The sequence below is a fragment of the Phyllostomus hastatus genome, unplaced genomic scaffold (assembly GCF_019186645.2).
Source record: "Phyllostomus hastatus isolate PE091 unplaced genomic scaffold, TTU_PhHast_1.1 phas_contig_29, whole genome shotgun sequence".
Taxonomy (NCBI): domain Eukaryota; kingdom Metazoa; phylum Chordata; class Mammalia; order Chiroptera; family Phyllostomidae; genus Phyllostomus; species Phyllostomus hastatus.
This window is the reverse complement of record NW_025333835.1, coordinates 38,623,517-38,636,170: the sequence shown is the minus strand read 5'-3', so window position 1 is coordinate 38,636,170 and position 12,654 is coordinate 38,623,517. Positions and strand designations below refer to the sequence as shown.

Here is a 12,654-nt window from a genome sequence, read left to right as displayed (position 1 = left end):
GAGACTGGGAAGGTAAAATCGAAGCAAAATCCTGAAACCCTTCAGTGCTAAGCTAAGGTATTCAGTTCATATTAGAACATATTACTTGAACTACTTATAATGAATCTACATGGATGCAAGGTCTCAGAGGTGGGAGGTTGTCATTGCTGATGTTTTTCTTCTAGAAAATTCTTTAACTTGAACCTGAGACCATTCTGTACAGCGAATTGTCCTTTCTGGTGACAGCCCATGTCGGCATTATGGGAAGAGACTGTGACTTTTGACCTGGCAATCCTACTGTCATGATGAGTTACTTCTGGAAAAAAAATCACTCTATTTCTTTCTCTATTGTCTAATACTTCATTTTAACAAAGGGAGGATTAGGTCGAGTGCACCTAGCACTTAACACTCCGTATTTTATCAAGCCAAAGTGGCGGCAGCCATACGGTTGTAGGGCACAGGGACTGCCCTTGGCATGGCCCCAGTCAACCACTTCTTCCCACACACACACACACGCTTTCATCTCACGGCCTTTTCTTCATTTATACAAGTCCCTTAGTGACACAGCCTCTAGTTTCAAGATGTTTCTTGTCTCAAGGAAACGCCATAACTTAAAAATTGAATTATAACTTCATAAGTAAAAATAAAGGGCTATGATCACAAATAAGTAGTACAACCGAATCCATGTTTGGTGGTGGAGCAAATAATTCTTGGAGGAGGTTACATTTTAGTTGAAGTGGGCCAAACGGGAAAACATTTCACTTAAGATCATTCAGCTGTAAAAAAAAATCACTGGTGTAATTTTAAGGTAGAGAGATAAAGTATGGGGCCGCTATAAAATATGCACGCACACACACACAGCAGGGAAGCCCAGAAAAGTCAACTAAGTCAGCCTCAAGGCCCGGATACGGCACACTGAGTCTATGGCACAAAAGTGTCATACCCTGACATGTGTGTCACTCAGCTTCTCTCCAAATCTCTCTCCTCGTTGACAACCAGATTCCTGACCCTTTATTCTGCGTATTTTCTGTCTACCTCATATCTTCTCCCCATAAGCTTGGCTTGCTAGGACTCCTGAAGGATCCAACTGTCTACCTCACAGTTGGTAACTGAGGCATTCATTTGGTCTGTCAATTCTCCATTCAACACTGTGCCCTCGAAATGCTACCTCTCAGTTCAAAGGCATTAGATACAAGGAACCTCACTGGCACAGATCACCTTTCCATGCCTATGTTTTAGCTCCTCATAGCTCCATGCCCACATTTTGTCCAGTTGGTTGCTTCTACGGGTAGAGGAGAAGGGGTGGGGGCTGTGAAAGGTAGAGTTCTGCCACCCCCTCCGATAGAGACTGTGGGAAAGGCAGCCCCTTCAGACAAGGATGGCTCTGGAAGGCTCTATTCATGTCCACATTATCGGGTCCCAAGCAGAAAGAGACCAAGCCCAGAGGCAGGGCAGAGAAAGGCATGCATGGGGAATCGCAAGCCCAGCACAGTGAAGGCACAGCTCCGGACAGGAGAACCCGGACCACCACACAGGTCACTGTGTTTAAGGAAGACAGATTGGGGGCGGGGGCACCTTGAGGGGCCTGCTGCCATGACTGCATGGGAGAGAGCCACAAAGGCAGGGACAGCGGGGTTAGAAGACGGAAGATGGGTTTCCGAGGAGTCTGGCAGGTGATGTTTACTAATCTATGTCATCGATTATGGGTGGAAAATGAAGAAGTCACGGAGAGCTCCCAAGTTTCTAATTTAGGCAACTGTGTAACAGGCAGTGCAGTTCATCGAATCAGAAGTGGAAGTTGGAGCCACGTATTGCCGGGTGGGGAGGCGGCGGGTGCAGGGAAACCAGCGGAAAGGATGTGGGCTGGAAAGGAAGATGAGTCCAATTCAGGCAACGTTTAAGGCAGGTACGGTTCGTCCAGGAAGAGCCAGTAGGGAGCCGGAAATGGGATGGCAAAGCCGGGAGAGGGGTCTACGCCAAAAATAAAGACTCGCTGACCATCCGGATAACACTGGATGAGAACCCAGAAAACAGGAAGGAGCAGGAAACAGGGAGACCCCTGAGAAGAAGCTGACACATCTTCACGGGTAGAGAGACTCCTCTGCTGCTGACGTGAATGGGCTCAAGTCCCCCGGTGGGCTCAAGTCAAGTTGCAGGCATGCGTGTCTCTTCCTTATCCTTGTGCAGGAAGGGCCAAGTTCAGTGTCCGCGAGCACAACACAAGGAGGAAATGTATGAACTTCGCTACACAGACACCAAATCCACTATTTCCTGAAGGGCAGACGTGTTTCTCTTGTTTTTTCAGTAGGGTGTATGAGGAGAGAAGTTATTATTAGGGAATTTGGAGTCACTATAAGGTACTAACTAAATACCAAATAACAGATTTATTAATAAAGAATTGATCCTGCCCAAGAGTTTTATGTGCATCAAATAACCAAAGACCTAATTATGTATTTGGAATAAAAAAAAACTTTCCTCTTTGCTAATTGAAAGCCTGAGTAAAAAAGACAAATGTATAAATTTGTCAAAACTCACCACCCTGTTTAGATACTATCCATGAATTTTACTGTAAATAAAATAAACCTCAATTTTAAAAATAGACCTATGATTGATGAGAAGAAAAAAATTCACTATTTGTTTCTTTTTAAATTTCCCAGCAAATACTCATTTACTGAGTACACACACATAATCCTCTTTAGGAGTTCAAAATACATAAAATATGAGTATGACCAAAGCCCTTAGTCCTAAGGAGCTCACGGCGTCAGGCTAGGCCAGGCATGCAAATGAATCAATGGATTATAACTGAAGTGGGAGTAGAGGGCCAGGGGTCCCACACAGCCCTGTAAAACTATTCAGAACTTTTTTGTCTCCTCTGTGATCCTAGGTCAGCTATCCAGGGGGAAATGAAGCTGAAAACCTCACTTCCTAAACTCATGAATGAGTACATTAGCACAACTATGTGTACTGATTACATATGTAACTCATCATAAGAGACACAGACGAAAAGGAAAACAAATGCAGGGTGGTCACACTGTGGATCGTGCTGTTTTAATCAATAACACTCCCCCCACCCTGACTGTATAAAATGCTGAGTACAGTGGGCAGCGGGCAGGGGAGGGGGAAGGGAATAGGCTGGGAGAGATTAGCTATTGATACTTTAAAAATGAATACGAAACAAGGTCCATTATTCAAGTAATATTGCATCGCATTCACCAATAACTTCAATTCTACTCAAACAACTCAACTCTGACTTGAGGCCAGAGTAATAAACCACCCTGAAAAATATTCTCATGCTTCAAGTAACAACACAGTTCTTACTCAGAAAGGTAGATATCAGATTAATTTCCCATAAAGAAATCTCCTATAGAGTTACTATTTTTTTCTGGATTTTCATGTAATAGAACTGCCAAAGTTTTCCCAAATACTATAAGAACTTATTTTTCAAAAGTTGGATAAAGAGATAAAATTCTTGGTTGTTCTTCTTATTTCTAAGTGTGTACAATACTGTGAAAACTACAGCTACTTTTTAAAAAGTAATTTCTACAAGGAATATAACTAGGCACATAGGACAAGGTATCTTTAGCCAGCCATGCTAGTCACTGAGGCAATAAACCTTTACTAATCCACTACATAATGTTTCCTGGAGTATCTTATGGTGTATGGTAGTTTGAAGAAATGTACTGCAAAAGATTTAAATACTGTATATTTAAACCCTAAATGAATATGGGTATAAAAAATTACCTAAGTATTTCACCAAAGGGAAAAGAATCGGTGTAATTATACATTTAAAGTAACTGCACATTTTAATCACTAAGGATAAATTAACTGCAAAAAGAGGAGATTCACTTCTATTACAGACATATCAATACGCTGTATAAATTGTAATACTCAAGATTTATTACAATTATGTTTATTCTGCTTAACATAAATATACACAGATGGAGTGCCTATCATGTCTTGGAAAGGCTTTCTTTGAATATGTATTTGCATATTTATTAAAGTATTATTGCAAAAAATTCATTGTTTGGGTTGTTTTAGATACTGAGATATTACTGAACTATGCCTTTTCACTGCTTTTAAAAATGCTGTTCCTTTTCTTAAAGTGCCGGAATTCCCCTCAACTCTAAAAGCATCTTTCTTTGGATAAGACTTTCCATTAGACATGAGGTGCCGCTTCCGTAGTGCATCCAATCAAGAATCTTAACAGGAGTACCCACATGAGGTAGCAGCTATAGATCCACTTGAGAACATCGTGTTATTGTCTGCATTTTAAGAGCATGGGAAATCTGTTCTCACCCTCCCCACAATACAAACAAACAAACAAACTTTGAAATACAATAAAGCTACTAGGCAGTTATTAGCAAATTTGCTATGAAATGCCTTAAGAATGACAAAATTATTTTTGAGTTTATCAATCACCACTAAATATTGTTATCATCATTGAAAGATTAGGATATCTAAATTGAACTGCTACTGGTATACTACATTATGTTGTATTTGCAAATATATATTTTAAGTTACATATTTTTGCAATTGTCTTTTGTTTCTGACATCCATACATCGGGAACTAACAAAATACTGAACAGGAAACAAAGTATGATAAACGATGTCTGTCTCAAGATGAAATCTCTCCGGGTGGGAAATGGCACTGTGCATTCTACTGATGTTCTTCCTCCCCAGCACCCACTGCAGTACTTTTTCATACTCATGGTAACTTGACTGGTCAATTATGGGAAATTAGTTCATGCTTAATATGTATCGCGGTAGGGATTCATATTCAAAGATAAATGGCAGGTGGACAGACCTGATAAAAAGCAAGTGGGATTAAAATGTTGGGGAGACAGGTAGTGCAATGTACTGTCGCCTAATGATAAAGACTACTGGCCGAAGAAAAACAGGCACTGAAAAATATAACACGCAAATAAATTGTTCTAAGGCTCCAAGAGTCAGGACTATACAGCGGAATGCTGAACTGTAGACTGAAAACTGTAAAGCCCCTCCTGAAAATTAATACATTTTGGTTTAGAAACCCACTGAGCATCAGTATAGGTGGTACTGCGGGGAAAGCCACACAAAACAGCACTGAATCTGAATACCGTCAAACATAGAAGACACGGTTGGAACGGTGAGACAACGACCTTTTTTAACAACTGTTGATGGCATGTCACTTGGTTCACGCTGCCATCACTAAGGTCAGGGTTCCAAAGCAGAGGTCTGACAACCAAGACACAGATGGAATAGAAATGTCCAGACTGTTGACTCTAAGAGTTTATAACCCTTTAGTCCAAATGTCAGCCTGGCTGCAACCTACATCAATGCAATACCATGTCTGTATTCGTATCGGCCATGATGTGTTTAATTTTAAATAGTGGTTCTTAGTTTATCTTCCAACAGACCATGCTTTGATTGGCTTCTTTACCCAAGTGGTCAGACACAGTTAGTATTCTAGGGCACAAAATATATGTAAAGAATTTAAAAATCACAATAATATGACATTAACGAGTGTCTAACCATAATAGTGAGTACGCTTTTTCAAAATAAAAAGTACTTTTATGCAAGACTTCACATATTTTCTTAAAGAACATATTTACCTCAGCAAGCTGATTCTTCATAGCTAAGTTGTAAATCAAAGACCGTATCCTGTGTGAGGACAAGTTTATGAGATCACCGTGGTTCCCAGAAGTTTTATTTCTGTCAAAGGTTGGAGAAAGTGACTCACTAACATTACACTAATTTCCACAGCAGTGGGCCATGTGTCCATGAAGGAAGGCCTGGTGTGAAATGCATTCGGTCAGACTGGCTGATGGCAATCCCAGCGCAGAGGAAGGGAAGGGGTTCCGCCAGTCCATGCTGCTTTGGAAACCAGAAACATCCAAGGTCAGTACTTCTCTGCAATTCCCTGAGTAACCACACGGACAGTATCCCTGACACTTCGCTGAAATTATCGGATTACTATAAAATAAGGCAATTTACTAGTTTCATTGTCTCCATTTTCCCCCTTACCATTAAAGAAAAAAGTAGGGGTGTACCAGCTACTGGTTGCACAGTGTGTACCATTACTGCGGAAACAGTTCTTAATTTCTGTATCCAGCGTACAATACCCTGTCTCTGTTCTCCCGTTCGTTGGTTATTTTCATCTGATTTCCACCCAGCAGCCATCACTTGCACTCTTCATTATCATGGTTTAAAATAAGTTACAGAAAGAAAACTTCTTGGGGGCGAGCATTCAGATGACTCCACACATTTGCACCTGGACTTCCTCAAGTCAGCAAATGGTTCTGCATGTTTACCAAGAGTCTCATTCCATTAGCTTCCCTGCTGCCTTTGGAGCCCAGACAAAACACTAGGAAACAAAAATGAGTAATCCCACATACTGACTAAAGAAATTCTACTATTGCGATGCATACGGTTTCCTGCTAAACACGTGTTCAACGGATAATAATACTGCTAGTAGGAAAAGGCCTTTTACTTGGAGAATCCACGTGCCACAAAAGGGCCCTGCAGGACCCACGGAAATGACGGATGCAGAAAATGCAAAGGAGGCTCCGCTGTTCATTTGCAGACTGTCCAGCTCACCGTTGGGATCCTCAAAGCAATGAAAGCTGCACACATAAACAAATCCTCTCTTACAGACTGAAATTCACATCAATTGGAAACGGCTCAAAATTACCACATAAAATCTGCCTGGACTCTATGTGTAGGATTTGTGGGATCATCTAAATGGAAAAGCTGAATACTGCATACAAGGTTTATCAACAGAGTGAACTTTATCAACAGATACACACACACGTAAGTGGATACAGAGATATAGTTCTGTTAGTAACTCGGGGCATATAAATATGTACCTACTATACATGCGTTGTTCTATACAGCATTGTTATTCCTAAAACGGGGTCTTGACTTGCCTAATAGTACCATGTATTTTACTTTGGTTGTCTTTCAGTGTATTAAAAATAGTCAACTTAATGACATCATTCTTATTATTTTCACAGCATCTTTCTACACATTCTCTTAGTGTGAAACAGTGTTTGAATCTCAGGGCAGGTATTACAATACTGTGCATTTTATAAGCGGCAATACTGAAGGTAAGACAGATAAATGACCTAGGCAGAACAGGACCCTAGATGATGATGGCCAGGCTACCATTTCTCCCCTTGTCTCCCGCTGTTCTGCATCAAAGATGTGCTGTGAGTATTAACAATGTGATTGGTCTTAACCTCCATTACACTAGGGTTTCAACATGGTACTAACGCAATCCAGTTAGCAAAGTCAGTAGCATGACATCACTGTCTATGGAAATTTTCACTCGACCCTGGTCTCTTTTTTCTTTTCTATTAGGGACCAAAATGAGGAATCCCACCTAGTCAAAAGGCCACGTTCGAATTCTCACTTCAGCATTGGCATCATCGTAACTCTTCTGATGCTTATTTAATTAGTGTAACTCCTGAGGCTATAGACTGTCTAATCCAAGGCTGGATAAAGATCTACTTTTGCTCTCCAAGTGGCTTAACCATGTCCTGGAAATCACCTGTAGCACCTTTAGTCACCTTAAGTCACCTACATATTCGGTGCTGAGCTTCCATGCCTGAGAAATGGCCTATTGAATCTTGGCAATGAGGCACTGGTTAGGCGTTGTCAATTTTCATATATGTGCACATGGATTAAAATGCAGCAAAGTTACCTTTCTTATACATAAAATAATTGTGTGATGCCCTGGTATTTTCAAAAAAGAACATTCTTAAGGGAACTGCAATAGTATACTGTTAATACTGGCTACATTTTTTAATTTGATAAAGCACCTTTTTAGGAAAATTGGAAAAATGTTTCATGTTATCCATATACTAAAACATCTCAAATGCTTTTAATACAATCTATGTGAAAAGCATTCTTTCATCATCTTCACAGAATCCTTAGAGGAGAACCCCTAATTAACGGAAGAAAAAAGAAAGTTTTTAAAGATTTAGTGGAAATGTTAATGTTAATTAAATCTCTTTTATCTAGATTGATGAGTGTAATTCATTATTCACTACTCTTCTGGACAGATGATTTAAATTACAGTTGATATAAAACACTGCTAATAGTTTATTTGATGACATTACTTTAAGCTTAAAAATAACCACACTTCAAATTGAGAGAGAACACACAGATTTGTAAAGTGTTTTTCCTGCTCATCATTTTTTGGGTATGATCAAGCCCAAACCGTTGTTGAGTGTCTTATTTTGGATATGCTTCTGCTAATTATCTTTTGTAATTACTTCACTTTTTGAAGTATTCCTTTGTAGTTTCAAAGTACTAGAATATGAAAACCTCTGAAACCAAACAGCTTACTCTAGATAATTTGCAGCCTACTTTTCATTAAGAGGGACATTTTTGTAAATTTTACTTAAAATCTAAAGTGATGAAGCTTAACGACAGTTTAATAAAATGCAATAAAAATCAAAAGATTTCTTAAGAGCAAGTCATCATGATGATAGTCATCTGCTACCACTAAAGAATTTTTCCACAAGGGTATTTGAAGAAAATTCAAATTTTAAGAAAAATAAAAAACAGGATTTTATTCAAAGGGGATTATTTTTAAGAAGAAACTTTTAGAGCTTTATCAAACAGTCCTTCAAATATACCCTCTAATGAACTGCGCAAATGATCAAACATATGGATGTCATTTCCCTTGTACGACACGTGGGTAAGAGTTACAGGAAATATCATTAGCAAAATGTGTTGCAGATTTGATTATACCTCCTAACATTTGAAAAATAGTTTGATGTGTCTCATAAGTGCAACATGCGCCACATTCCTCATTATTACTCAGCTCCACGTCTTCTCTCTCGTATCTTTTGAATACGTTGCAGGGCAGTAGTGTTCCTCCAGAGGCAAAGGCGGCATGCTCAGGAGCAGACGAAACACACACAAACACACCCCCCAACACCTACATACACACACATCCCCAAGAAAATAATGTATCCATTGGCTTTTTTAAGGGTCATGAACGAGCTGGGAGAGCTGCTGGCCAGTCTCCTGGGTGCGGAGAGGTACCGGTTGGGGAGTTCTGGGAGGCTCAGCCTCCTCCACGCACCCTGCCTCCTGCGCTCTCGGCAGGAGGGGCGGGGCCAAGCAGGCTGACAGAATGATTTTACGTTCTCATTGGTAGCTTTTTATTTTCTGGACAATATTAAGTTATGATCAATTTCACACTAGGACCTTTCGTGTGATTATCACAAACACTAGAGCATCCGAATGGTAGGAGGGAGGAAGGAAGGGGAAGAAGGTTAAGAGTGGATGGAGGGGGTGAGGGAGGGAGAAGGAAGGGTGGAGGGAAAAGAAGCGTCCCCTTGCTTTCACCACTACCCAAGTACTCAGAAGGCCGGGGAAGAAAGCCATCCAGCTCCTTAGGGGATTCCCTTAGGACCTAAGAATTCCCGATCTCTTCCGTATGCCTTCCCCATAGCAGATCAACATTTGGACCATTGTCCCATGAACTGCATGGAAGCCAAACATTTTTTTTAAGTTTTAGAATCATCACAACACACACTGTAGAATAGGAGTATTGAAGTCACAGACAAATACAGCCTTGTGTAATGTAGGAGAGAAAAAAATTATTTACATGCAAAGTCTTTGAATCGTGAACAGCATCAGAAGGCTAGGCCTTGGAGCTTCCAATATCCTCTGACTTTGCTCTCCCTCAGATTGCGTGGGGGCTGCCTCTCTGGGTAGCTGTCATCACCGACTGCCCTCTGCGCCCCCATCGTTAGCGTCACGGCCACCTGCAGATTCGCTGGAACTCTGGAAAGACTTCCGGGGCAACTCTTCCGCTCACGAGCTTCTTCTCTCTCCGGGCTGCCTACTTCCAGTACCTTCACACACACCTGCCAGCTCCTCAGTTTAATGACCTCTGTTTCTCTGCAGCTTTAGTTTATATGATATACTTTTATACTCACCATGGCTACACGAGCTACACTTCCGTTGTTTTAATGTCCTCAAAAGCAGTCATTTTGCCCCAGTCATGTTAACACTTTTTGACATGACCTAGAAAAAGACCCATCCTGAACTTGGCTAACTTTTAAATTAGGGTTTGAAGAGATATCGTTGTTGTTATTTTTCTTTTTCCTCTACTTTTCATCAAACTCATGCATACACACACACACACATCCCAAAGAAAATAATTTCTCAATTTCAGATGGGAAAACAAATTGTACAAAATGATCTTCTGATAACATGGTAAAGTATGTTAAAAATATAAACAGAAACATGATGTGTAGTCTAATTGCCAAACTGAGACTACAATGTGAAAAATTTCCTCTTCCAAATATTAGTAAGCATAGCATGGTAGTAAGGGTTATAACTCCTTTACCCAGTCCAAGAAAATACATGTTTACATATTTATTTTTATCTATAAACAACTTAAAGAAAATTTATTGACCTTTTTCAAATCAGTAACTCTTTTTCCAGCTTTACTGAGATATAATTGACAAATAAAATCTTAATTTTTTTTAAAGAAACAGAATATTAGCTTTGGCTGCTGTGGCTCAGTGGATTGAATGCTGGCCTGAGAACCAAAGTGTTGCTAGTTGAATTCCCAGTCAGTGCACATGCCTGGGTTGCAGGCCAGGTCCCCAGTAGCGGGTGTGCAATAGGCAACCTCACACTGATGTTTCTCTCCCTCTTTCTCCCTCCCTTTCTCTCTCTCTAAAAATAAATCTTTTTTAAAAAAGAAACAAAATATTAAAATGAAGAGGCTATGGGTAGTAGGACTATCAGTGACTTCCATCTTTCTTTCTGTATATTTCAGTAGTTTCCAAATTGTTTAGAATAAGCATGTATTAGTCCATGGATAGATAATAAAGCCCTTAACATACCTGAACTCCCTGGCCCTCAATCTGCCCTTCACCCTTTCTGTGTTACAATCCCCATGACTTCTGCACATTTCCTTCCAGAAGCTTGGACCACCCCCCGCCTCTGAGCTACCACAGCTGCTACCGCCTGCGGCTGGAAGGGCCCCTCCTCCTCCATCCTCACCGCTGTAACTCCTCCGTGCACCTTCAGCTCAGCCAGGGGTTTCCTTCCCAAGGAGGCCCTTTGCACACTTCCCAGAGCAGATAAAACCCCCAATAAAGATACTGCACTATCCTGTAGTTCTCTGGGGCAGCATTATTGCACTTTGCGCTTGTAAATTGATCAATTACTATTATATTTATCTAAACCGTAAGCTCCCCTAGGCTCTGTTTTGCTCAACATTGTATCTCTAGTACTTGGCCTATACTAGGCACCCACAATTTGTTCACTAAATGGAGTAAATGGCATTATAAGGTTAGATCTTGAAATAGTTATGAGATTTATGTGTTTACTACATGGTTCTTGGACAAACTTGAGGTTAGAAAAGTGTTAATGACACAAACGCATTATATATCATGGTTTCCCGGCAATCTGACAAATACATGAAATACAAAGGCACATATCAAAAAGTGTCTCCCGTTCCCGACAGTATTGCAAGTGAATAAAGAGAATGCCGCGTGACTACAATGTACATACTAGAAAATTTCATTTGTTGAGACACTTCTGCTCATTAATCCTAATAAAAACTCTTAAATATTCTCTGTAGCTCAGACAAAGCAGCTAACTGCTGGTATAAATCTTCATAAGCCTCTAAAAGGACTTAAAGGACATAATAAACACTACTTGTAAGACATGCACATGATTTGAGGTTGGCTTAGTTTGGGTGTCCAATTAAAATTATTGCTAACTGCACTGCCGCTGTGCCCTGAGGGACTGACTTCTGGGACTCCCATTCAATGGCCCTGCTATTTTCTTCCGCTGTAAAAGTACACCCTTTTAAACATAAAAATCAGGCTCACTTGCTTAAAAAAAGCACTAAACTATATGTTTTAATTTGCCATCTGCAAGAACCTAAACTTCATTATTCCAAATATACAAACAAAGCAAGTGAACTAAAAACATTCAACACACACACACAAAAAGGGTCCTCAGAGAAATGAGCATTAACATACAGTTGTCAACTCTTGATCATTCATTTCTTAGATTATCTACTCTGTAAATCTTCTGAAACAAATTTGAAATTGCGTGTGGGCTTTCTGCAACCCATTTGCTGAGCTGTGTACTTCCTCCAACTAGTTTATGAGATTTAAGGATACCAATTAAATATTAATCAAAGGAAAGGAAGTATCAGAAAGTGGATAAATATAATAACAGCATCCATATTCGTTCACATATATTAAGACATATACAGAGCATTGAGTTAAATACGTTTGAAAGTGTTGTATTACCTCCATTTAAAAGTTTACACCCTATTGATCTCTATTCCATTAGTACATGTAGTTGAACAAAGACCACACATGCATTTCTCACATTCACCCAACTGTCCACCTCTCTCCTCCAGCTGGTTACTGTTTTCTTTGGTTCTTTGCAAATAATGAAAATTAACATTCCAGCCATTCCACTTATCATGTCAATTCCTATCTACATATGCATTCCCCCTTTGACCCAGTCACCTCACCTCTAGGATGCTATTCTGAGACACATCGCCATGATTTGGAAACAATGCACACACATTGTTTGTGAAAGCAAAAATCCTGTAGGTCACTCTCCATGGGTCTCTGCTTGTATTTATCTGTTAACTCCCTCAACCATTACTGATAGTAGCTCTATCCCAGAAGATTAACC

The 12,654-nt window shown here is 40.1% G+C and overlaps 1 protein-coding gene across 1 annotated transcript in view; it reads right to left on the bottom strand.

Moving 5' to 3' along the window:
- GPC6 (glypican 6) overlaps positions 1-12,654 on the bottom strand; it is a 1,006,549-nt gene that overhangs the window by 952,266 nt on the left and 41,629 nt on the right. The gene's annotated exons all lie outside the window — the stretch shown is intronic.